Source organism: Mus musculus, chromosome 7, assembly GCF_000001635.26.
Source record: "Mus musculus strain C57BL/6J chromosome 7, GRCm38.p6 C57BL/6J".
NCBI lineage: Eukaryota > Metazoa > Chordata > Mammalia > Rodentia > Muridae > Mus > Mus musculus.
In genome coordinates, this window is record NC_000073.6 from 136,047,586 (window position 1) to 136,073,166 (window position 25,581).

General features: G+C 44.1%; 1 long non-coding RNA gene across 1 annotated transcript in view; it reads left to right on the forward strand.

The window, feature by feature from the left end:
* The first annotated feature begins 484 nt into the window (after positions 1 to 484).
* Gm51502 (predicted gene, 51502) overlaps positions 485 to 25,581 on the forward strand; it is a 67,909-nt gene continuing 42,812 nt past the window's right edge. Inside the window, exon 1 of the long non-coding RNA NR_169162.1 lies at positions 485 to 647. This is a non-coding gene — a long non-coding RNA (predicted gene, 51502). The remainder of the gene's footprint in view (positions 648 to 25,581) is intronic.

The window sequence follows — 25,581 nt, forward strand, 5'->3', positions numbered from 1 at the left end:
ACTGTGTAATTCTTCTACTTTTTTTTTAATTTAAAAAAAAATGGAGGAGAGTGAAGACTGAGCAATGTGATCTTCCCAGAGATAGGAAGCCAGGATACAAGGGCTCTTTGTTCCCACCCTTGAAGCCCCAGGACTTCTGTCAAAGCCAGAAGCTCGCCTGAAATGAAATCGGTGCAGGCATTATTCTGCTTCATTTACATTTGGCCTGTCTGCCTTCTGACCTGCGTGGAGGAAAGCACCATTATGTACAAAATGCAAATGCAAGAAAATAGAAATAATAGGTCCGATCAGAGAACAGGACCAGACCGCTTCCTTAATTCTACGGTCAGGATTTTGAGCTGTGTTCCAGTAAATTCTGAGCCTCTGCTCATTGTCTCTTACAATTTGAATCACTGCTCCTGTGAGGTTTATTTCTCTTCCCAGGTTTTTTTTTTTTTTTTTTTTTTTAGTTCAACTTACACATCCCCCCAATACAAACTTCCTCAGATGCTAAGTTGTGCCAACTGTAGGAGCCGGCCCTTAGAAACCCCCCAGGAGATGTTCAGCCCTCTTAGGCACAGGGACAGCTATTTTCTTGAACACTTGCAGCATTCGAATTGATGAAGAGATTTTTACAAACAAATACGGAGCCTTCCCAGCACCTCCAGGTAAGTAACTGCTGGCCTTGACCTTCCTCACTCTGACTTTAGGGCTGGGCAGCCAGTTTGGAACTCACAACGCTTTTAGTATAAAAGTCCACAAGATCTTTTTCTCTTTTCTCTTTGGTTTACTTTCGTGTCATTTTAATTATGTCCCATTTAAGTTGAACATTCTCTTAGCTACATTGTATATACTTAAAAATCTTTTTATTGATTCTTTATGGATTTACATCATACATTCCAATCCCACTCATCTGTAGTATCATAGAGACTTTTTTCTCCTGCTTCTTGAGAACAGGACACCCAACCTTGGGGCAAAGCTATAGGGAAACAGACCACCTTGTGCAGAAATTAAAGCTACACTAAGCCTCAGAAATGAATTGGCATCGTAACCATACTAAGACCTGACCCGAGGCAAACAATGCATCACCTGGTTGGAGATACAACCCAAAGTAGATTTGAGGGATGTTTAAAAGGGTGTCTTTGAGTTTTTGGTTTTTTTTTTTTCTGGTTATTTACCAGGAATTGATGTAACCTTGTCTCAGAGCACCCATCCAGGCAGCCCATGGACTCTGCATGAACCATCACACTCCTGGAACTGTTAGCAAGGTCTCCAGAAAGAAGAGAAGACTCAAAGAAATGGGGCCAATAATCTATTCTTCACTGGATTTTTTGATTGTGAGCTCCCAGCCATTCTAAGATTCTGAGATGAGGAAAAATTGCAGAATAAAATTACAAAACAAACAACAAAACTAGTGGCTTGGAGATCCCACAAACTAGACTGCTTAAACTCCCCCACTCCATGCCTCCGGGGAAGGCTTGGGTCTTGAACTCGTTGTGAAATCTTCAAACACATAATAAGAATTAATCACCATCCTTTCTCTATTTTAACAGCTGTTGACTGACTCCCTCCCTCGCCCACTGCAGCTGTGCTAGAGTCCGCTCGCCCTTTGCTGACATCATAATCCCATTACAGCTGGGAACTTGCACACATAAAATGCAGATTTAAGCTTATTTTGAAATAACTTATACTTGTTAATTGTTCCAATCTATATCACAAGCAGGAACTTGCAGCTCTCATCTGGCGGTCCAGGTCTTCATACCAGCAGAGGGAGAGCTTCCTCCTTCCTTGTCTGGGTTATCACAAGTACCCCATTTCCTAGCCAGTCCAGGCAGCTTCCAAGCCACAGACACACTTGTGGCCTGAACTCATCCAGAAGTGACAGCTGTCCATCTGCCCCTTGCTCCTCTCTCCCTCCAGATGCACCCTCGTGGGTGTCAGAGAGAGAGAGAGAGAGAGAGAGAGAGAGAGAGAGAGAGAGAGAGAGAGAGAGAGAGAGAGAGAGAACCTCGCAAGCAGGTGAGCCTCAGAAGGCACAACACAGATGCAGAGGCCACTCTGGACCTGGCTGGCTCTAGTTCCCCAGAGAACCCCGCCCCCCAGCACTGTATTCTTGGCTTGCAAGTCAAGTGGGAGAAATTGATTTCCTGGTTTGATGTGTGTGCTCTTTCAATGAGACACTCACTTGACCAATCCCCACTCTGTCCTTCGGTTTGACCTTCATTTTCACACAAGTTCATGCCTGGCCCGAAGCTTGACACATGAATTTCGTCAGACTGCAATGATGGAGGTTAACAAATCCAAGGAAAAGTAATTTGCATGCTTGAATGTGTGTGCCATGCTTGCTTTCAAGGGGGGGCAGAGGGAGCAGACTCTAGCTTGTTGCTTCTCAGCTCCGTGCTATCCGGTGGGTGCGGCTGTTGTGACTGAGGCAATAACAGATAATTATTTTGTCCTTTTCAAAATGATCAGAACATGCATGGGAGAAGTAGGATGGGAAGTATCTAATCTACTGCACCAATGCTAGAAAGTGACTTAGCATTTCTTTTTTTATTATCTCATGTTTATAGGCAGGATCCTCTCTGATGATTTCCAGTAGAGACTATGCCTACTGACACCTTACAGTACAAAGAAGAGACCTGCTTATATTTTGAAATTGTTCTGAATGGAATTTTTTTTTGGTTAAAAGGCTCTCCTCCTCCTATGTTTTTAATGTAATGGTTTTGGCAGCCCCATCTGCTGTTTGTTAGTGGAAGTGTCTAGTTAAGAAATAGGAAAGATCTGTGCGGTGCTCCCCCCTCCCCCTTCCTCTTGGTAGCCTTATGGGGTTTACAGTACAGGTCCAGTCCTTGTTCTTACGGAGGCGAGTTGAAAGGTCTGGCAAGGCTTTGGAGACATAGGAACTCAGGATTCCCCAGCCTGCCAAGTCAATAGTGTCAATAATGAAAACCTTGAAGGATGCCAAGGAACAGACACTTGGTTCACTCTGCTCGCTCAGCAGAATGAGCTCCTGAGCCCAAAAGGATGTCTTTGTCTAAAAAAGAGGGAAAGTTGATGCTTGCTGTCTTAGTGACAGTTTTACTGCTGTGAACAGACACCTTGACCAAGGCAACTCTTAGAAGGACAGCATTTAATTGGGGCTGGCTTACAAGTTTAGAGGTTCAGTCCAGTATCATCAAGGTGGGAACATGGTATCGTCCAGGCAGGCATGGTGCAGGCAGAGCTGAGAGTTCTACATCTTCATCTGAAGGCTGCTGGCAGAAGACTGACTTCCAAGCAGCTGGGATGAAGCTAGGGTTTTAAAGCCCATACCCACAGTGACACATTCCAACAAGACCACACCTACTTTAACAGATCATACCTTCTAAAAGTGCCACTCCCTGGGCTGAGCATATATAAACCATCACACTCATCGACCCCTACCAGCCGTGGGAAGGTAGATATTGACAAACTTCCTGAGAGGCCCCACAAGAGGCAATCAGATTGATGTTCCCACCCCTTCCCAGAATGAAGACTCCCCAGAGGTGAGCCCCATAGCCCTCAGGTTCCCCTCTTTTGGCATCATTCACCATCACTTGTTGCTGCCATACAGGAGGTTTTATTCCAGTGATGTAGTACCAAGCCCAGCATGCCTGATCAAAGAATATGGAGTCCCAATTTGGCTGGGAAGTGTGTCAGGTACATTCTGCCCAAATTGCCAAGTGTCATTTCTATTGGCAATATTTAACTGGACCTGGTTCTCATCGACAGCCTGCATCTAGTTGTCCTGTCCCCTCTTGTCTGGTTCTGACAGAGCTGCAGGTTACTAAGCAGGGGACATTCCATAGACATGGCAGACCCTGATCGTTTTGTTCACATTCTACATCTAAAAGCAACTAGCAGGACAATTGCAGGGCCTGAGCTGGAAGCCCGTCAATAGACTATAAGCATAAATATTTAGGATCCTAAATGAAAGGACACCCCCTTGCCACTCACCTCTCAGCATGAGGTTTACTGTTTTACGTAGTGCTGGCTCAGAAATGCCTTCTCCAAGCCTAGTGGGTAAAGCAGGGCATTCCTGAGTCCACACTACTTACGTTTAGAGTAGGGTTGTACACTGGACACAATGAGGGCTGAAGGAACCAGGACTAAGAACACTCACTGCCAAGACGTGCCTAGAAAGACACTCTCTGTGCTAGAGAAAGCTAGTAAACAGTCTGGACACATGCAAGTACACACTCAGATTTGCACGTATCAACTTATTAATATACACTTAGCTAGATGAACCTTAATTGAATCAGCTGCTGTTTGGAGGGGGAGCTGCAGAAAGGCTTTAGAGTAGTTGTATATTTGAAGTGGCATGTGCCTCAAATTTGCTATAGTTTGTACTTTACACACGTGGCAGTGGCTATCCCAGGTCCCTTAGTCCCAAGTTCCCACCCCTGCAGCATGTTCTTTCATCCAGTCGGTAAATAAGCAGTCCCCATGGCCCCTACACAAACGCCACTGCATGGATCTGCCATTAAGAGAACCTGTTAGGGGAGGAAGCATGTCCCTATCCCAATGTCCTCTGCCCGACTATTTGGGATCGGGGACTCTTGTGGCTCCAGAACCAGGTCTTTGGATTCTCTTGGTACACATTATGGTTGTGTCCATCTGTGTTCAGTGACTTGTCTTGAAGTCTCCATTTATGTCACTGATTTCATTTCACACTTAAGCAAACTATATTCCTTAATAGACCCAAAGAAGGAAGAAGGTGCACTTTTGGACTGTCACAGCCTAGTGACTGGAGCAGCCTCTGGGTGAGACCAGGCAGGGAGTGAACACATGGGGCTTCACTCTTGGTGGTTTGGGGAATAGTGTTCCACGGACAGCTGGTGTTGTCTTTGGGAGATGGCTAACTCAGAAGTCTTCTGTGATATGTGGACTGTCCATCCATACAGGGACCCTTGTGACCACAGTCTAATATTAAAGTTTCCAGGGACAGTTGTCCGGACGTGGAAGCCATCAAAGCAATTTAAGAGACACCTGGTTGTCCTTGCTGAAGTGAAACTTCCTTCGTGAGACCTTTATTTAATACAGAAATTAATTATCCTGAAGATCATAGCCTGAGCCACATTTTCCAAAAAGAGTGAAGCTACATTCCACATAATAATGACACCTGAACTTCACATCTGGAGTTGAGAATTAGGGGGAAAAAAGGTGAACAAAAAGGGATGGGAGGGAGGGGTAAAGTGGGAAAGAAAAAACAGAGAACAGGTGAATCAAGAGAACCCACAGCAAGTAAACTCATGAGTTTACCTTCCATTTCTTCTGTGTGTAGCATTTCTTAGCCATAGTCGTTGGTTCTGTAACCCCACCTTATCATAAGGTCATAGAACAACTACCATACCTAGATCATTGCCCTTATGTTCTTCATGCTCCATCCAAGGATATCAACACATACTTAGTGAGACAGGATAGTTAAAAATGCTTCCCAGCCCAGACTGTTCAATGGTCTCTGTATGGTGCTCTGTATGTTACAAGCTGAGGACCTTTAGCTGCTGACCCACATGCAGCATTCCCAAGGAGGCTTCAGGGTTGTGGTGCCTCTGTTATCTTCTCAGTTTGTGCCAAGCATTGTTTCTTTTAAGCATCTTTTAGAGGGTTCAAACCTTTGGGTATTTTCCTGAACTCTCTGACCCATTTCCTTTTTTATGAACGATATTGGCAAACAACTTCCATAAATAAAGTCTTCATGGATGTCCATCATGTTATTTTGAGAATCTATATTTTGAAATAATCTTGGGTATATAACTTTGTTTTATTTTGATGAGGAGTGTAATTACAGAGAATTTTTAATAAGTGTTGTTTCCCATTAATGATCTAAAAGGTTCAGGTTTAGTGAGATTTTATTAAAAACATATAAATAGATTTATGCATTCATTTTGGCATGATTCTTTGTGAAACTGTGAATATAATTAAAGTGAGCACTGGTTCAGTCTGTGAGCTGTCACTTTGGTATGTTTCTCCAACAAAAGTAGATTAATATAGCAACAGAAAAAAAAAAAAAAAAACCTCCTGCTGTAGCATTAGGGAAGTCTATGATATTGGCCATAATTCTTGATGTTAAGTAGACTTAATTACCAACCATGGAGGACATCTTAAAATAAACTCCAGAAACAGACCCAGAGGTGAAAGCCCAGGGTCTACTCTGAGGAGCTTATAAACCCAGACATAGGCCAATGAAGGTGCTTGTTTCAAAGTCTGGTAACCTGAGTTCAATCCCCAGAACCCACATGGTGGAAGGGGAGAACCAATTCCTGTAAGTTGTCCTCTGACCTCCACACACAGACTGTGGCCCATGTACACCCCTCCTCCCACACACTAATTGATTAATTAATTTATTGGTTGATTAAAGATGGAAGCCAAGCATTTGCTTGGCAAAGACTTTCAAAGACTATCTCCCCCTACTCTTTACCCTGCCCACAAGTGGCTGGGAGTTTTGGCAGCTTTATTTCATCAGTGGCCTTCCAGGGTAGTCTGTGAAAGAGGAAAAGCTGAACAAGATGACTCTGTTTGGTGTTAGAAAACCACCAAGACATCAGGTTGGAGCCAAAGTGGTGCTGAGGTCTTTCCCAGTCAGAGAAACCGAGATAGGCTTCAATTTTTGTGTCCTGCAGTACTTCTTCTGAGCATGTGGATAGAGCAGCATTCTAAAATTAAGAATGAGATTCCAAAGGGAGCTAGAAATTCAATATCCCACCCCCATCTTGCTTGTATTTGATGTGAAAAGACCGTAGCCTGTTCTTCTAGAGCCTATAATTGAGATTTTGTTCAACTGGATTTTAAAGAAAGATGAAAATTGGTTCTCTTTATAAATCTTCCTTTCTTGTAACACATGGGCTCTCAACCTGTAGGTTGGGATCCCTGTAAGGATCCTTTCACAGGGGTCGCCTAAGGCTATCAGAAAACACAGGTGTTGACATTACGATTCAAATAGTACAAAAATTACAGTTATGAAGCAGCAACAAAAATAATTTTATGGTTGGGCTCATCAAAACATGAAAAACTGTATTAAAAGGTAGCAGCATTAGGAAAGCTGAGAACTACTGTTGTAACAAGAGAAAGTGATCGATAACTGGTAAAACTGTTTAAAGTACATAGAAGATAGCCTATCGAAAAAAAATTAAGTATTTTTCAAATAATTTCTATGTTTTCTTTTAAGGAACTACATCTCTGCTGGAAAAAGGAGATGCCATTTCTTGAAAAGGGCAAACAGACAAGGACAGTTTAATGCAGATTTGGAGTAAGTCAGGCTACATGTCAGCAAATGGGGATAGGGCTGTCAATCAGTGAGCTAGTTCCCACAGCCACCAACAACAGCCAGTTTTTTGTACTCTAGTTGAAGAGATGAAGACACAAAGTAATGAGTGCTTTAAAAAGGTATTTCCCTGCTCCTAAGTAAGAGCCCATGAAGTTGTTATCTTCTTTCTCCTTGAATAAATTTAAAAAGAGAGAGAGTCTTTGGAAGCTCTGTTAGGATCCGGAGCATAGGTTCCATGGCAGACACTAGGGCTTTTCAGCTGCTAATTCATCTACAGCCACCAGGGTGGTTTCTAAGACATAGACCATGGAGCCTCCTACAGACTCCCGGGGCTTATCCAAGACAAAGTCTAGAACCTGTTCACAGCCCAACCTCCTTGGAAGAGAGGCATTCATGACTTCCTTGGCTGTTATCACAGGTTGCACACCATGTCTCCCTTTCCATGTTTACTGAGTTGAAAGTAACCATCATCTGGGACTCAACTAACACAAAGCTGAGAGGAAGCCCTAGAATTTGTCTCATAGACAATCAATGTGTGTTGAGGAGATAAGAAATCTGTTTTCTGCTTACTCCAGATCCAGCACTGTCAATATCTTCTGGAGATGTGAACATTCAACCAAAGGTAACCTAACAACACTTGATTTGAGTTTTTTTTATTCAGTGATAACTTTTCATTTGATGAGTTGATCAAAATACTTTGGGGGTCACCTTTTGTCTTTTGCCAAATTGAAGTAGTTAGGGATTCCTGACGTTACTGACTCCTCTGAGTGGCAGGAGTCCCCTCCAGTGGCTCTAACCCATCGCCACACAGGAAGGACTTTCTGAGGCAGCCTGTGGAAATCTCACATACTCCGTCCGTCAATCTATGTAGCCTCTCTGTAAAGTCATAGATCTATATGTGCTTGCACACACACATACACACTTGCTCACACACATTCAGACAAGACTGTTGCCTTACCCAGGCATAAGTGTGTGCACACGACATGTAGAAAGCCCATCTAATGGGATTTACTTTCTTTTTAATATTTTTGAAGTCTGCTTTATGATCCTGTTGACCTGCTATAAGTGGAAGCTTAGCTTTCAGCAAAGGTAATTAAATTATAAAATCACTACTGCAATCATCAAACCACTCATAAAGTAAGAAATGAAAAAAAAAAGAAATAAAAATCGTGCAGGCTTCTCTTGTAATATTGCTCCCTGATGTTAATTACATTTAAATGGGCGAGTACTATTTTGGTATCATTCATACGCCTCCAAAAGTACTTTCCAGTTTATCATACCTGTCAACCTCAGCGCATCACAGGCTAATACTTTATTAAGAAAAAAATCATTAGGGAACCGCTGATCCCATTTAAGTACATTGGGCAGAATGTAAGACTAATTAAAAAGCATATTTTTACATTATTAATTTCCAAGTTTCACACTTAATGAATGTGAAATGACAGGGCTACTATTTTTACACTCTGGCACTCTGGGCTTCCCTGTCTGGGGAATTAAATTCTGGGGGGGTTTTGCAAAGACCTTGCTTGGGAGAATTGTTTTCAAGGAAAGCTAAGTTTACGTAGCTGTGCCTTTTCCTGAGAAATTGCACTAAAGCACATAACAGCCACTTAAAAAGACTAGTTAAATAGATGTTATTTTTTTCATCATACAGCTATAAAAGTATTTTAGATGAGGTGTAAAATATGGTTTTTAAATGATATTATGATTTGCAAACACTAAAAAATAATTGCGGTGCAGTTGAGAGAGAGAGAAAACATCTAATCTTTATTGTGTAAGACAATGTGATAAAATATTTTACAGCCAAAAGCTCATTTTACATCTGGAAAATTGTGTAAACTGATGAAGGAAAAAAAAATCTCATTAAAACGAAAGGTTATTTTTTTAATATTCTCAGAACAAAGCAACACATTACAACTGCATTTTTCTTTTTCTCTTACATTTATTAAATCAGACAAGTGCCTAACATTCAATATAAATAAAAGCATAAAACGACAAGACAGTGCAGACCAACAGAGATGGATTGTGTCAGCATGTGGAAGAGTCACGCTAAGAACAACCGTGGGTGTTCTGTGGGCTTGTTAGCGATATTCAGTTGCACGGATACGTTATTAAGTATTAGGTGTTCCGTTACTTAAGACTTTGCTCCGTGTACACTGGCTGTCCATTCCTACCAGTTCCCTGCACACACAGCCTGTTTTTATAGGGCTATGCAAGCAGGAGAAGAGGGAGGGGAAAAAAATCCTTCTTCTTTTTTTTTTTCCATTTCTTTTTCAAATGTGCTTACAATTACCTCTCTGTATTTTTATTGTCTTTTTACAAACCACAAAACTCACACTGGAGGCGAAGCTTAACCGCTGAGGCTTTTCCTCCTGTAAATATTAGGAAATTACATTTGTACAAACTGCGGGGCTTTGTAAACGGGGGCTGGAGCGCCTCCAACACAAATTAATCAGGATAAAGTTGCCCTGTGTTGAACAAGACCATAGTTTATTTTCTTAAAGTATTAATTTGTCAACAGCTTTCCTGCCTCGGCGTGGCTCATTTGGCGGGCAGGGAAGGAAGACACAGATGTGGCCGGTGAGAGCTGAGGTTTTCACTTTGTGGTTTTAAGAACTGATCACAGTTAATCAAAACAAACGTGTACTTAATTTTTCAGCATCAATGTCCATATAAACCCTGAATAACACATGACCAAAAAAAAAATCGAATATCCACACAGGTGGATGCCCCCTTCCAAGGGAAAAGGGACCCATTGCATTCCACGTTGGATAACCGATGTCCCCTTGGATTTTTAAGAAAAGGATTTCCAAAAGAATTGCTTGGAGATTCTGCATCTCGAATTTTCAGTTCCTTTACCCCCGGTCCTAGTCCTGAGGGTGGTATGCAGCACAGCTCTGTGTCTTCTGGGTCCTTACCACATTGTGCTATGTTTAATTATAACTGCAATCTTCTTAAAATATGTGTTTCTTGTTCTGCTTTTGGAATGCAGAAATGTGTGTAACGACCTCCATTTTTCAGATTTGCCAAAACAAATTAAGGAAAATGCTTGGCTCTCCCCTTGCCAAATGTTTACTGCCTTTCCAGGAAAGCAAATCTTATTTGTAACGTATATTAAACCTGAAGTAAATAATGCGCCCTGTCAGAGGCGAACACATTTCGCAACTACCAACAGTGACCAAGTTTGCTTTTTTTTTTTTTTGATAAAAATAGATCGGATAAAGGATTTCTTCATTTAAGGAGTTCATCTCTGTGTGGGTGGAAACGGGCTTCTCATGAATCTGAGATGCTTATCTGAAGGAACTGACAAACACAATAAACTGAGCCCCACCGAACCACTTATCCAAGTATTTCTCAAAAAAAAAAAAAAAAAGAAAGAAAGAAAGAAAAGAAAAGAAAAAGCAAAACAAAACAAAAATCCAACCCACCAACACCAAAAACAACAATAAAAATCACTCCAAGCCTTCTATGACCAGGTCTCAAAGCTAATATAAATGAAGTCTCTAAAATCCTACTTTAATTTTTTTTCTCTCACCTAGGCATGATAATAACTGACTCATTTTAGGAGTCTCCCCCTCCTCCTCCCTCTCTGCTCCAAGCACAAGGGCAGAAGCAACAGGCCCCCTCTGGAGCTGGCCAGGTAGGGGTGAGGGGCCGAAGTCCCCTTCCACCCCTTAACCCAGCCAGTACAAATCATTTATTTTCCACACGTCACCACACGGCTTTCGAGTGCAGATCAACTTTAAGGCAGTTTAATAAGGGCCGATTCTGAGCAGCATCTGTATTAGCTGCCTTTCCCAGCCTCTCAGGTCTTGCTAGATTGTTTACATTAACATACATCTTCAAATATTATTGACACTCACCTTGTTTTATTAGTTTGCATTTACCTCATTCACCATTTTATTATTCAAGATTTCCGTTGTTGCCAAGTATTAATCAATGTCTGATGCTGTGCAGTTGGGCAAGCTGCACGCAGCCGAGCGCCCCTAGGGTTACCACAGCCAAGAAGGAGAAAAGTGTTTTAGACATGTACACAACATGTGGTTTACAGTTATCATTAAATGAGGTGAACTGGGACCCTATACATATGGATTCTGAATTGCATAAATTTTGATTGATATCATTTGAAGACCGAGGCTCTGAAAGGCAAGATTTTGTGAAAGACGATACACAGACCAGCTATTACCACATCCACTCATACCAGGAGAAGTCTCTGAAATGAACGAGGCAGCTGGCTTTTAAATAGCTAAAACATAACATCAGTACTTATTTTGAATAATGAAAAAAGAGGTAAAACATGTTGACCCTTGCCTGACAGAAACATGCCCAAGAGTGAGACTGGCCCCTGGAGGCAGGCTCTCCTATCCAGTAGCTGCCAAGCCTTGCTCTCTCGCTCTCTCCCCTGCCTCCTTCTCACCACCCCCTTCCTCTCTCCCTCCTCTTTATCTCAAAACTAAAAGAAAAAAGTAAATATTTTTTTGAGCATTAAGCCACAATGGACAAGCAGCCAGAGAAAGAATTTTCAAAAATTCAGGAAACACTTGAGAGGTAAAGCCAACATCCTGAGACAGAAGACAGGCCAGTTTTTGACACCAGGTCGGACCTAAGAGAGGCCTAAAACCCCCCAGCCAGGAAGTGCATGCCCGGGGTCAGGGCCCCTGAGACAGGAGAGCTCACCAGTATCCACGCACCACCGAAACCAACAGGCCTTGTCATGGGAAATTGGTTGAAAATGTGCTGACCCGCATAAAACTTTTATTAGAATCCGACAGCAGAAGGAGGACCTTCCAAGGATTCACAGGTTGGGAGAGCTGAGGAGAAAGTGTGTAGCCAGACTCAGAACCCTGGATTTCCTTTTGGTGGCCCTGCTGTCCCTTTGGGACTGGGTGCATCTGGGGTCTAAGAGCCTCTCAGAGCTCCTGGAGGCTTTCAAGCCATAGTCCTTACAGTCTCCACACTGTGCCATCGAGGCCAGGATTGGGACATTATGTCCTGCACCCCAACATCACTGGAATGGAGGGTGGAAGTGCAACACCCCCATACCCCCGACTCCTGCTGAGCTCCTGGGCAGGCAGACTTTCTAAAAAGGGAAAAGGGACATAAATCAGGAAATTAAAAAAAAAAAGTTTCTGCACATTTTCAAAACCCACGTTGCGTTCTCTGAGGTCCTTTTCATTTTAACCAAATCAGGGGGAACTTGTCCTCACAGCGGCAAGGCAGATGGAACGATAAATCACAGGCGCTGTTGACTGCCTGCAGTGCACTCTCCGCAGCTGTCACTTTTTGTCTCTTTGGTTTTAGCTGACATGGTTTGAGGTCCACTGTGAACCGATCTGGACTTTTTTTTTTTAATATTTTTTTTTTTTTTACAGTCATATCCATCAAAACGACCAGTGGCCACCAGCCCTTTACGGCTATTGATCGAGTGGCCCTTGCCCCCTCCAACCCAGTGCCATCCTGCTCTTAGGTGAATCTGGGTGGGGGGTGCGCCTCGTTCTCGTGGATTTTCTTCTTTCTTTTCTTTTTTTATTTTCTTTTTTTTTCTTTCTTTTTTTTCTTTTTTCTTTTTCTTTTTCTTTCTTTTTTTTTTTTTTTTTTTTTTGGCCTCCAGCTACAGCTGTGATTTTCTGAGCAGTCTTGGCTCCTGTTATTAAAGTTGCATCGGGCTAGAAGCGAGCAAAGCAGATAACAGCCGCTGTACAGCCGAGCTGGGAAGCCCGGCAGCCTGGTTCGTGTTGTTGTGTTTTTAAGTGCGTGGACGCGCGGGCAGAGGCTCGGAGTTTCCAACTCGTTGCTTATTTTGCAGAGTAAACAAGCAAATGTTATGTGCATAACCTTAGCTGTCTCGCTAAAGGTCAGAGCGCCCCGGCTCATTTCCCCGGCTGCCTTTTGGGGGCACTCTGATGCCAGGGATTTCTTTGGGTGTCGGAGAAACAACATGAGCTCGGCTAACAAAGACTCATTTTACAAAGCTGCAAAACAAAAACATTGATTACATTTGAACCCGAGTGCGCTAGTTTGCTTCCCTGTGCGAAACGCACACCCACCCACGCAGGAGCGCAAAACGGCCAGTGGCTGGAGCCCAAGGGCCTGGAGGCCAAGGGGCAGCTTGAAGACCACTTGGAGAAGATTCCCTGGGGCCGGCCTCTAAGACAGAGGCCCTGGACAGATCTGGGTTCTCTGGCCATGGAGTTGCCTTTCAGAAGCCGGTTTCAAGTTTCCCTTAGCATTGTGTTTTCTACCAAGGCTCCACTTCACTTCAAAGTCCCTGTGAGTGCTCTCATTTAAGCCTTGGTAATTTCACAATTGTACACTGGCAATACCAAACAACAAAAAACAAAACAAAACAAAACAAACAAAATACAATCAGTAGGTGGGCATAGGGACCTTAGCTCAAAGATACACAATTAACAACAACCAGAATAAGAAAAAAAAAAAAAAAAAAGACTGCTTTTAAAAAAAATCCCCAGTTAGGTCAGGTTAAATTTATTATATTCTTTTATAGCTGAACTCTATAGTTTTGACGTGAGGCGACAGCTGAAATGTACCAGAGACCTTTGGAATTTCAGTACTATATATTATAAAGAGGAAGGAAATACGGTTGTGCAATCAGAAGCTAGGTGCTTGTCTTAATATGTTCAAGGAAAAATAATTTTAATTTTTGGAATTATTATTATACCTTTTTTTTCTCTTTTTAAATTATGGAGTGAAGTACGAGAAAAGCAGGGCCTGTAACATAGTGACTAGACAAAAACATTGGCTCTGTCAGAAAATTTCAGATTGCTACAGTAAGATGACTGGAAGATGAGGCTCCTGCTTTTACATGAACCACTAAGTTGGGCTAGCGTGCTACTCTGGATGTCTAAAGACTGCTTTTGTTTGGGTGATTTTTCGGCTGAGTGTGTCTGGGCTTGGGGTTCGAACCTGAAATTTATGCAAAGGGGTCAAGGGCCATCTCTCTGCTCAAAGTTCAATTCCAAGTGGGGAGAATTATTTTCCAGTAAAATTATTCCACATTGAGAAGAGTGGGTCTGTCTTTTAGGTTCTCCTATTTAGCTTAGCCATTGGAAAACAAATAGATTGAATATAGAATCTATGCAGGAAACTGTGTCCAGCTCCAAGAGCCTTGTGCTGGGTCAGGTGTCTACAGAGAATTTTGTAAGTCTCTAACTCCTGAACCATCAGAATAAAGAGTGTGTGTCCCTAAAGTCCTGCTCAGACCCTTTGCAGATGCCTCTGCCCGGGATCATGCCCGGAGCTCAGAAGCTCAGCATCGCTTTCTGCTGTCTTGTCACTATTGTTCTGACACAGAAACAAACTATCAGGCTGCTGTTGCCCCTCAGAAGGGCTAGGGTACCACTCTCTGTAACATTGTGGGCGTGCTGCCTTCCAAAGATTCACCTAGCTTCTAGGTAAACAAGCTGTATGACTTCAGGAGACAGAAGTTGTGTTCAGACACAGGTGGAGAAAAGACAACATAAACTGAAGAAAAAAAAAAAAAAGCCAAAAAACCCGAAAGCACAACACAAAGAAGTCAGACAAGAAAAGATGAAACAAACCTTTATAGAGAAAGACTGCATTTCTTTGTGCTTGCTAGTTTGGAATGAGTGGGAATCTGCCAGAAGTGGCTAGTTATCAAAATACAGAGGCGGACTCTTCAAAGACAAGTGTCTGGAGCCCCAGAATGTTTGTATATGACTACAAGAAATTAATTCCCTATTCCTGGGGAAAGGCAAAACATATCTCCTCCTTCTCCTCCCCTCGTGTGTGTGTGTGTGTGTGTGTGTGTGTGTGTTTGTGTGTGTGTGTGTGTGTGTGTGTGTGTTTGTGTGTGTGTGATTAATGTTTTTCTCTCAGAGTAGAGTATTATTTGGCACAAAGAGTTGATGAAAACGAGAGCAGGTCTCAAATTCTGCCCTGACCGTGGAGCCACTGAACCTTCCATCTGCGTCCCCAGCAGACCCTTCGTACTCAGTGGCAATTAAGGAGTCTGCACTTTGGTTTGCATGACATATTTTTCAAATCATGCAAACTGCTAAGAGAGAAACCAAATACCTTTGTAAGCCAGTGTTCCTTGTGCCTCCACCCCCCCACATCTGCATCCTAGGAGGGAAAAGGCTGGTGTCAGGCAGGGACGACCTGAGCAGAGTCCTGGATAACACCATTGAGGAGTCAGTCTACTCTTGATTCCCACTGTAGGGCTGACTCTATCTCCTCCTCTAATAGTCCTTATGCAGCCTAAATGTCCCCAGGCTTCACTTCTGCTGCATTTTTCACCTTGCTGACAGAATGCTTGCTTGATCTTTTAGCCAGGAGGTTGAGAGCTATAGCAGACTGGTGATGGTATCTTGGAAGAGTGTCTGGGATAGGCACCATACTCAGATATTCAGCAGGGCTGGCAAAATGCCTTGATATTATTGGCATCTTGTCTTTATTTTATGTGCTAAATTGAGACAAGGGGGAAAGGCATTTTTTAAATGTTTATACTTCTGTTAACTAAGACATAAGGCTTTAAAAAGGAACACATTTTTCTTATATTGGATCTTGGAAGGAACAAAAGGGGAAAGCCAAACCAAACCAAACCAAAACCAAGCCAAAACAAAACAAAACAAAACAAACAAACAAACAAACAAAATAATAATAATCATGGTATTGTATTTTGTGGATTTCTTGTGTCTCCTAGATTACTTGCCATTTATTAAGCGTAACCCCTGCGGCATGCTTCCATAAGTGGTACCCAGAAATATAGAGGAGCTCAATAAATAAGCATCATCCAGGATAAGAAGCTAAAGTTGGGCAGGCAAACCCAACCTGGCAGGTTGCAGATGACAGGCACAGGTAGGAGAACACTCTGTTCCCATTCAGGAGCCACAGCCTGGCTCTGAGGTTGCTTTGGGTGTCTTCTGGTGGCCTTTTGAGCATCACAGTGTGTCCTCCTGTTTTTGTTATCAGTAGTCACATCGTTGTCGATAAGGTTTGCTAAAGAGAACAACCTACAGAAGAAAGGTGGGTTTGCATAGCATCTTTACTCTAGCCAATGAGTCCATCCTCCAACCCCTGACTCTTTTCTCAGCATTCCTCCCCTCCATGAAGTTCAAGGTCTGTCATAAGAAGAGAAAATGACCGGAAGACAGAGACAGCTGGACTTTCAGCAACACTTGACTATCTTAAAATAGTGTGGCTGTGAGCAAAATAAAAACATGTCATGTGCCCAGGTGACATTTTGTAGCAAACAAGCAAATCACAACCCAGGAAGGGTTGTATTTTATGCCCACAACAACCTGACAGTTTTCTCTGTAAAGAAAACATGACACTTTTCCAAATATCAGAGGAAGCAACCACTGCTCTTGGGATTCCTGCCCTGTCACTGAAAAGGAAGGTCACAGGCTGGCTTCATGCTTTCCATGCCTGCAGGACATGGTGGTGGAGGGCTTGCTGTAGGCTAAGGGAAATCTTTCCCTTCATCTCTGAGGAAAGTGACAGGAGGAAAAAGGTCCTGTGCTGACAGCTTTAACCTCCAGGTTTAAAGACTTGACCCCAAGCAATGGCAAGGAAAACCTGCCATGTTAATGCATAGTCGGAACTGTCCCTAATGTGTAAGAGAAGTGCATGCTCACCCACCCAAGCTCTTAGTATGTTTTAAATATCATAACCATGTCTGGGCAACCATTTGGGCCCCGTGTATGTCTGTTCCAGCTCCATGCTGTCCGTGGCCAAATGCTGTTTCTTAACTGTGCACTCTTCAGGCAGAGATGGAGCCCAGCCTTCTACATGCTGCTGTGCATATTCTACATGCTGGTTTGTTTTGGTTTGCTCTTTAAAAAAAAATCTGTACAAATGCTTGGAGGTGTCTTAAGGTGCTTGCAGTCACACTGTCATTTGGAAAAGGTGCATGCCAGCAGGGGACCTGTGTTGAATCAGGGGGCCCAGTGTACATCCTGGGAGGGAGAGGCGGGGAGGACAGGAGTCATATTGATGAGGACACAAGCCCAACCACGAGGCCACAGTTTGCCTCCCTTTCACAGAGAGGAGACTTGACTTTGAACCCTGATAAGTGTGGGTGTCCTGTTTTTATCTGGTCTCAGCTGTGTTGCTGAAATTTAAAAAAAAATTTTTTTTCTTTCAACCAGTGTCTTTCAAGAGTGGGGTTCCATTTTAATTAGGAGAAAGGCGAGATGTCACTTGCCATGCCAGTATGTAATTCTTTGAACTAAAGTAAAATAAGCTGCTGCCTGGAACTCGGATCAAAATAAAATATACAAAAAAAAAAAAAAAAAAAAAAAAAAAACAGGCTCGAAAAAAGGAGAACAGAGTTGAAACTGACTAGCTTTCTGAATCTCCTCCCCACCCCCTTACACCCCTGCCTGGGTTCCTGTGTCCTCCCTAGCCCTTCCACACCCAGGACTGTAGGTTAGACACTTCCTGTTGCCCCTTTTATAAGCAATAAGAATTTAATAACTGAAGGCAACTCCATAGCAATATTTATATGGGTCAAGTGGCTTAAAAGTATGCCATAAATGTAAAGTTACGAACCACATTGCCCCTTTTTAAATAATTCAACGAGCGTGGAGATATTGTGTTTCATATTCTGGAAAAAAGGTGTTTCGGACTAGGCTCTCGGCGTACAGCAGGCATGAAAAGTTATACTGAGCCCATAACAAAGTCACTGCCTGCTTAATACAGTGTGTTATGTCGAGCTCCTCAGCCTAATCTCAGCCCACAGCAAGACGGTCCCAGATGGCACCAACAAAACCTTAGCTTTCTCATTAGCAATCAGCAAATTCTCCTGGTGTCTGCGAGTTTCAAATCAAGGCAAGTGCCTCGACTCCTCGTGTGAAGCCCAGTAGGATAATAGAAATAATGTTGTCTAATCAGTGGCGAACACTTGAGAGCCCCCATTCATAACGGGCTGGAGGGAACTTGGTGAGTTTGCAGCTTTCACAAGTATCAGAAGCCCTGGGAATCCCAAGGGTACAACGGTGGTAGGAAGAGGAAGCCGAGGCCACACAGCCCTCAACACAGGAGGTCCCCAGTCCCCGTGACACTCTCCGGGAAACTTGTGGGAGGCTGGCTTCTTGGCTGTTAGAAATTAGGAAGTTAGATTGCCCGAGATTTTTCTTGGCAAGTCTGAGCAAAGCAAGGAGCCTTGGGCAGTGTTCTGCTGTTGGCTTGCAGGGCTGGTTTCGAGGATAACTTTGCGTGGATGTGGCTAGTGGCTCTTTGTGGATGATGCCACCACACAAGCTCTGTGAGGAAACATGAATACAGAGGAGTTCTGTAAGATGGCTCTGGATGGTACCTGTTCCCTGTCTGTGTTCGAGGGCTGTAACTCAGTCGTAGGCTGCTTCGGTCTTCTTCCCCTATGCCTGTCCTTAGGATCATCAATCAATATACATTTATAATTCTCACTGATGGAGAGGGTCACACTCCCCCGCATCTGAGCTGTGACCACTCAGCCTTCCCCACTGTGTGCTGCTGTCCTGTGCTGCACTGTGCTCACCTGGCCCACGCCTGTGCTGTGTCCAAGGCTAGTCCTGCATACTTCTGTCTCATCCTCAGCTCGGGGCCACACACCTAATTTCAGTGCTTCCCCATCTCAGCCAGAGAGGATGAGGCCCATCTTGGAAAGCATTTACTTTAATGGAAGGAGTAAAAACAACTGCAGCCAAGTTTCTACCAAAGCAAGCATCATCTGTGGGACACACTTCTCTGGAACTAGGCAGCAAGTTTCTCTCAGGCAGGCAGACGAGGCCACCCTCAAGACCGAATCATACACAGCAGCTTGGGAAACAGGGCTGAGAAGTGCAGAAGGGAGTGACTAGGTTCTCCAAGGAGCTTGCTTTCCTTACCTATCTCAGAGCCCAGAGGTGGCTAATCAACCATACACATGCGTTTGCCCGGTATGACCTAGGCACCCTTGTGCTTGCTACAAGGGGACAGCCTGGCATCTCTGGCTTAGGTTTTAAAATAAGATAGAATTAATTCACAGGCCCATGTGTCCATGTTTTGGGTCTTTTTCTCCAGTTCAGCATGAGAGTTATCTCTGCATGGGCTAGACTCTTGCTAGCTTATGCTATCCATATGCTAGACACATGTAAGTCAATGCCCTTGGTGACTTCTTTCTTTCTAGTCTTTGTTCCTCATTTAGCCATCCTTACCTGGGAAGACAGACAGACAGGCAGACAGACAGACAGACAGACAGAAAGACATACACACGGGGGGTGGGGGGTGGGAGGGAGCATACTAGTTGGAGAAGCACCATGACCCTCACATGGTTAAGAGGGTGTCAATGTTGACAAAAGTGTCACTTGCTCACTGTCTATGTCCTCCCAACAGATGCCATTATTCCTTCCTCTATGTCTGGCCATCATTTGGGGACAGTCACAGACAGTGGATTGTTTCCACCTGTGCCCAATGTGTATCGCCAACTTCATCACAGTGGGAGAAGGACAGGAAGAGAGATGAAAAGGAGGAAGGGAAAGAGGAATTAAGCTCTTCATTTTAAGCCAGATCTTACGCTTCAGGCTTGCAATCCCCGCTATTGGGGAGGCAGGAAGATAGCAAGTTCAAGTGAATTCAACAATGTCCTGAACAATTTATTGAGACTCTGTCTCAATAGAGGACTTGGGGTAAAGCTCGGTTGTAGGGAATTTGTCTAACTAACATATCTGAGCCCCCTAATTCAAGTCAATGTGTATATGTATATATATACTTTTCCCAAGTACTTTGGAATAATTTCTATTTGTTCTGAAGCAACAACCCTGTGCCTTACTACTATTTTAAATCAGAGTTTATTTATCAGAATAAAAACCCTGCATTTAGTTCTTCCCCTTTTCCTTAAGGCGGGGGAGGTTTTACTTGAAGTTGACATGTTTCTCTAGGCAGAAATGTTCGCTGAGCTGCAGGGGTTGGAAGGATCCAGTGAGGCAGGAACAGGAAGCTTTGTTGGTCTCAGTGCCCACTCTTCTCTTCCCATCACCTCACTGGCTAATCAAAACCCATGACATCTGTAGTGGAGCAAAGAGGCTCTCCCGAGATACCTGGACTCTGCAGTGATGGATCCTCTGGAGCCCTTCCTGCTCATGACTTGCCATCTTCCTCATGTTGGGAAATCTCAGTGGCTTCCCTTCTCTCCTGGAGATTCTTTCCCCTGAGCTCTGCTGTTAAGTGCAACAGATGCTTTCTCATTTACCTTGAACAAGAAGACAAGGCACTTGTCTGAGGGTATGATGTGAATGGGCAGATATCATTGAAAGCCCATCAGATAATTATAAGGCTATAGGCATAGAGTTTTCTGAGCTCTGGGCATGATACCCTCAGCCTTGCTCTTTTGTCTCATGGAAATCTCAACATGTTTCTCTTGTGTGCATTTGGGTGAAATGCCTAGGAGTTGTGTGACATGAGGAGGGCAGCTTGATGAGTGACAGACAGCTGGGAATATCATAGAGTTGCCTCTGCAGATGTGACTGAGATGGTAGGGTCTACAGAAGAAAGCTGTCTGTCTTCAGCACTCACAGTCCACCTGGCTCCAGAGCTTAAATAGAGCACACTGGCCCTACTCCAGCTTTTTTGCCATGTCTTCATCTGATCCTGAGAAAGGCACATTCCCCCCACCCTGGAGTACCAGAGTCTTTCCATGTAAAATGTAGACAGTAGTGGCTCTCATCTGATGGGTTAATAGAAAGGTGATTCAGGGAAAGGCATTCAGAGGTCTCAGACAAGCCCTGTGCATTGATAGCCTCTTATAAATTGTAGCTCTTAGGCCAGGGTTGGCAAGGCTCTTTATGGAGGGCTCAGTGGTATTTTCAACTTTGCAGGTCTCTGCCGTAACTATTCAGTGTTGCCACTGATGACAGGACAGTGATCGAGTGCGGTGTGTTTCAATAAAGCTTTATTTACACAAACAAGAAGGCAGCCAGACTTCCTGAAAAATTGCCTGCTGATTCCTGATTGAGTAAATTATTCCTGCTGAGCACTCTAACCACCTTCACACAAACCCAAGTTGCTTTGTCCATGAAATCACCTGACATCACATAAATCCTGCTGCCAAGGGGATTTTAATTACCTGCTCCCCAAGAAAGTGACATTCCATTGATCTTAAAGTAGGCTCATTTCATATCCACCTGGATTCAGTATTGTTGCTGTTTGTTTTTGTTTTGAAACAGGGTCTCGCCATGTGTAGCTCTGACTGGTCTAGAACTCACGATGTAGAAAAGACTGGGTTTGAACTCACTGAGATCTACTCACCTTGCCTCCCAAGTGCTGGCATTCATTCCACTATGACTCCTTGCAATCAGTTCTACAGACACTGTTGTAAACAAAGTCCTGTTACTGTGGATGATACAAACTTTCATGAGGGCAGCTCTCATGTGTCCATTTCTGTCCAGTAACCACAGGCTGTGCTAGTTCTTCATTCATTTGTGGGTTTTGTATTCATGTATACATGTATTCATGTATTCATGTATTCATGTATTCATTCATTCATTCATTCATTCATTCATCAGTCAGTCAGTCAACAATTGTGTATTGAGTCAGGCAGGCATTAACAACAGAGACCTAGCTTCTGGCCCTGGCCAGTGGGACTCAATCTGGTAGGAAAATATTGTGCAGCCCTTTTCACTGAGACCCCATTGTGTGTCAGGCGCTTGGTATACATCAGAACCAACCAGGAAGAGTGCAAGCCCCACATTTCCCTGCATCACTAGCTATGGTTTGAATGAGAACTGCTCTCCCCTCTCACAAGTTGGTGTATCTCACCGGGTGCTCTTTTGGAAGATGGTAGAACATTTAGAAGGTGCAGCTTCCAGGGAGGAAATGAATCTTGTGCATGAGACTTGAGGTTTTATACCCCAACCCTACTTCCTGTCTACCCTCTGTCATTTCCTGTGCATGAACACATGACCAGATGCCTCACGTTCATGCTGCCATGATTTCCTAGCCATGATGGACTCTGTCCTCTAGGTCTCCGATCCTCACCCCTTAGGTTGCTTCTTGTCCTGTGTTTGGTTACGACAATGAGAAAGGGAGCTGAGACGTTAGACTCATCATCTGGGACAGTGGTGCTGGTTGAGCAGTTCTTTCTGAGTCCCAATCCTCTGCGGGGGGGCGGGGGGGGTCTGTTCCCATGTGGCTTTGACTCCTCCTTCCTCTTGCCCATTAGGCATTGTGGGCTCTTGCTCACATATAGACTGTGTAGCCTTTATTTTCATGGTTTCATTTGGCTCTGGAAACTTTCATGGATGCTGGACTCCATCTACTGCTTCTTGTTGTTCCAGAACCCCGGGGCCATCCACTTTCCCAAGAGGTCCTAACAGAAAGCTGTTGTCTGCAGAAGCCGAATGCTGAAGACGTTTAGTACACAAAAGTGTGGGGCAATCCCAGTGTGGCTTGTTCTGCTTAGACATGTCTCCTAACTGCCTCTCCCTGAGACCCTGGTAGAACTCTCGTGGAATTATCTTGGCTTTTTCCAGTCCCTCTCAGAGACGGATTGCAGTCAGAAGGACAGAAGCATGGTTCTTTCATCCTGTGGAGGCATCAGAGTGGGGCATCAGCCTGCAGTCACACCTGGTTTCACTCATACTTTGCACTCATAGCTATCAAGCTGGGGCTTGGCATGTCACTCACGATGACTGAATGTGATGACCGTGTTTCATCTCTCTGGGCCTTGGTCCTGTCTCCTGAAACATAGAAAGCTCTACCTGTCCGAGAGCAGGGGATTGGAGCAACGTCTCTTTACTCACTTTTCTAGCCTGTGAGTCTATAAAAAGACACATGCACAGTATCTCAGTAGACATTCCCTTAATCAAATCAACAGAATGCTTTTAACTTTCTCCTTTCAACATTACTGTTATCACTGTGACATAAAACAGGCATGGAAGGAAAATGCTGTATTGAGTACTAAGGACAGAACTCTATTGATGCTGGGGTGGAGTGATAGGGGTGGTGGGGGTGGATCTCAGGAAGAAAATTTGGTCTGTTGAAGATCTGTGCCTGGAAGAGATGGGAGAGATTAATGACCAAAAGCCAAGTTGATGGTCGTGATACAAGAAGGAAGTTGCTGTAAGTGTGGCTGGTGGAGCCTGGGGCTGGTATGCAGGCTGCACGGATGCTGGAGCCAGGCCCAGACTGCCTGGCTGGAGGGCCCGTTCTGCAGCAGTGTGCAATAGTGTGCCAGCTAGAAGTGAAGATCCTTAGCAGAGAAGGCCTGATGCTGAGGGAAGCTGAGATGCCCCTGTTTGAAGGGAGACACAAGAGAAAGAGACAAGGAAGGCAGTGGAAGGGTAAAGAGTGCCTCTGCCGTTCCGGGGCCTGGAGAAGTTTAAGGAGAATGAAAACAGCCCCACAAGGGGATGGGGCAAAGATCAAGTTCAAAGCTCATTCATGACTCACAGTGCCAACTTTCCAGTTCAAATGTTTAAGGACAATTTGACAAAATACTGTACAATTCATAGCTTTCAAAGATTTAAAGTAGACTTGGGCAGAGCTCAGTCACTAGTATGCTTGCCATGCAGACCTGAGGACCTGAGTTGGATCCCCTGATCCCACGTAAAAGAAGCCATGTATCTTGGTGTGTACTTGAAATCTCAATGCTGGGAAAGGAGAAATGTTGGGTCTCTGGTCTCCATGGCCTGTCAGTCTTGCTTACTTGCCAAGTTCCAGGCAAGTAAGAGACCGTGTCTGATGAAATAAAGTGGACTGTGCCTGAGGAATGGCAAGGTTGACCTCCAATCAATCTCCACATGCATATGCATAACTCGTGTGTTCATGTGCATCTCCCCATGCTCACCCAGGCACCCTCTTCTCCCCAGAGAGCCATCGGTGGCTCACATCTCCCAGTTTCTCAGCTTCTTAATTGTTTAAGGACAATTTGGCACACTAGTCTGTACAAGTCAGAGTTTTCAAGGTACCAAATGGTGATCCTATGAGCCTGCGAAGCCTGGGCTAGCATTTAAGTAGCTAGCTGTGAGTTCAGACAAGATATAGCCTTTTGAGGCTGCAAAACCTCTGAGTTGTACCTGTATGTTTTATTTTTTGTTGTTGTTGTTGTTGTTGTTGTTGTTGTTTCACTAAAGTCAAAGTAAGGTCACTAGCAACACACTGGAATGAGGGGGCACGTGTTTTTCTTCACAGTGTTCCTTCTCAATTCATTTACTCTTGACTTCATAAAATGTCACTTTGTGGGGCTAAAGAAATCTTCAAAACTCTGACCCAGAAAACTGAGACCTTGTGTGTTGACCCTTGCTCCTCGTTGGTGAAATGAAGCTGTGCCCAAGATTCAAAGCAGACAAGCAAACCCTGGGATTGTGGCTACCTAACCCTGGAGGGGTTGTTTTGGTGATCAGCAAGCCCACAAAGTTGCTTTTCGCTTCTCCCACTCTTCCTCCTTGTTCTCCTCCTCCTTTTTCTCTTCATTCTCTTCCTCCTTTACCACCTCCTCTTCTTCCTTCTCTTCCTCCCACACCTTCTCTTTCTCCTCCTCTTCCTTTACTTCTCTTCCTTCTCTTCCTTCCTCCTCTTCCTTTTCCTCCTTTCCCATCTCTCCTCCTCTCCATTCTCCTTCTTTTCCTCTTCCTTTACCTCCTTCTCCTCCTCCTCATTCTCCTCCTTTCCCCCTCTTTTTCCTCCTCCTCCTCCTTTACCATCTTCTCCTCTTCCCCTTTCACTTTCTATTCCTCCTCTTTCCCTTCCTTTTCCTTTTCCTTTTCCTTCTCCTCCTCCTCTTCCTTTTCCTCTCCCTCCCCTTGCTTTCCCTTCTCCTCCCTTTTTCCTGCTCTTTATCGTCATTCTCCCCCTCTTCTCATCTGTGAGTCCTACCCTCAGCTAGTTCTGAGACATCTAGGAACATAACCTCAGCAAAAGGTTCAACTGCAGACTATGGGGCTCCGATGCCTATGGCTTTGGGATAGCTGCAGCAGAGACGTGAAATGTCACTCTGTGGGGAATGGGTGCATTTTTAAGAATGGTCTTGAGCTGGTCTGGGGTGGTTGCAATTGTTTAGAGTGGAAGATTTAGCCTGATGGATGCTCAGTGTGTCCAGAAAGTTTAGGGCTGCAATATGGGAAGGTCTGTAACAGCTAAGAAAATAATGTTTTAATCCTTCCACCTCCATAGGAACTGGAGGCAGTGGCCAGAGAGAATGAGCTCTCGCTATAGTTGGAGAGGAAGCCATGGGATGCCAGGTTATTTCTGTCTTGCTTGCATCTTGTGTGGAGCAACCAGAGCTCTGTTCAGAAGCACCAGTGGTCCCTCACAGTTACAGAAAGTTCCAGAAGGAGGAAACCTGGCCACACCGAAGAGGTGTTGGCTTCACCAGGGGA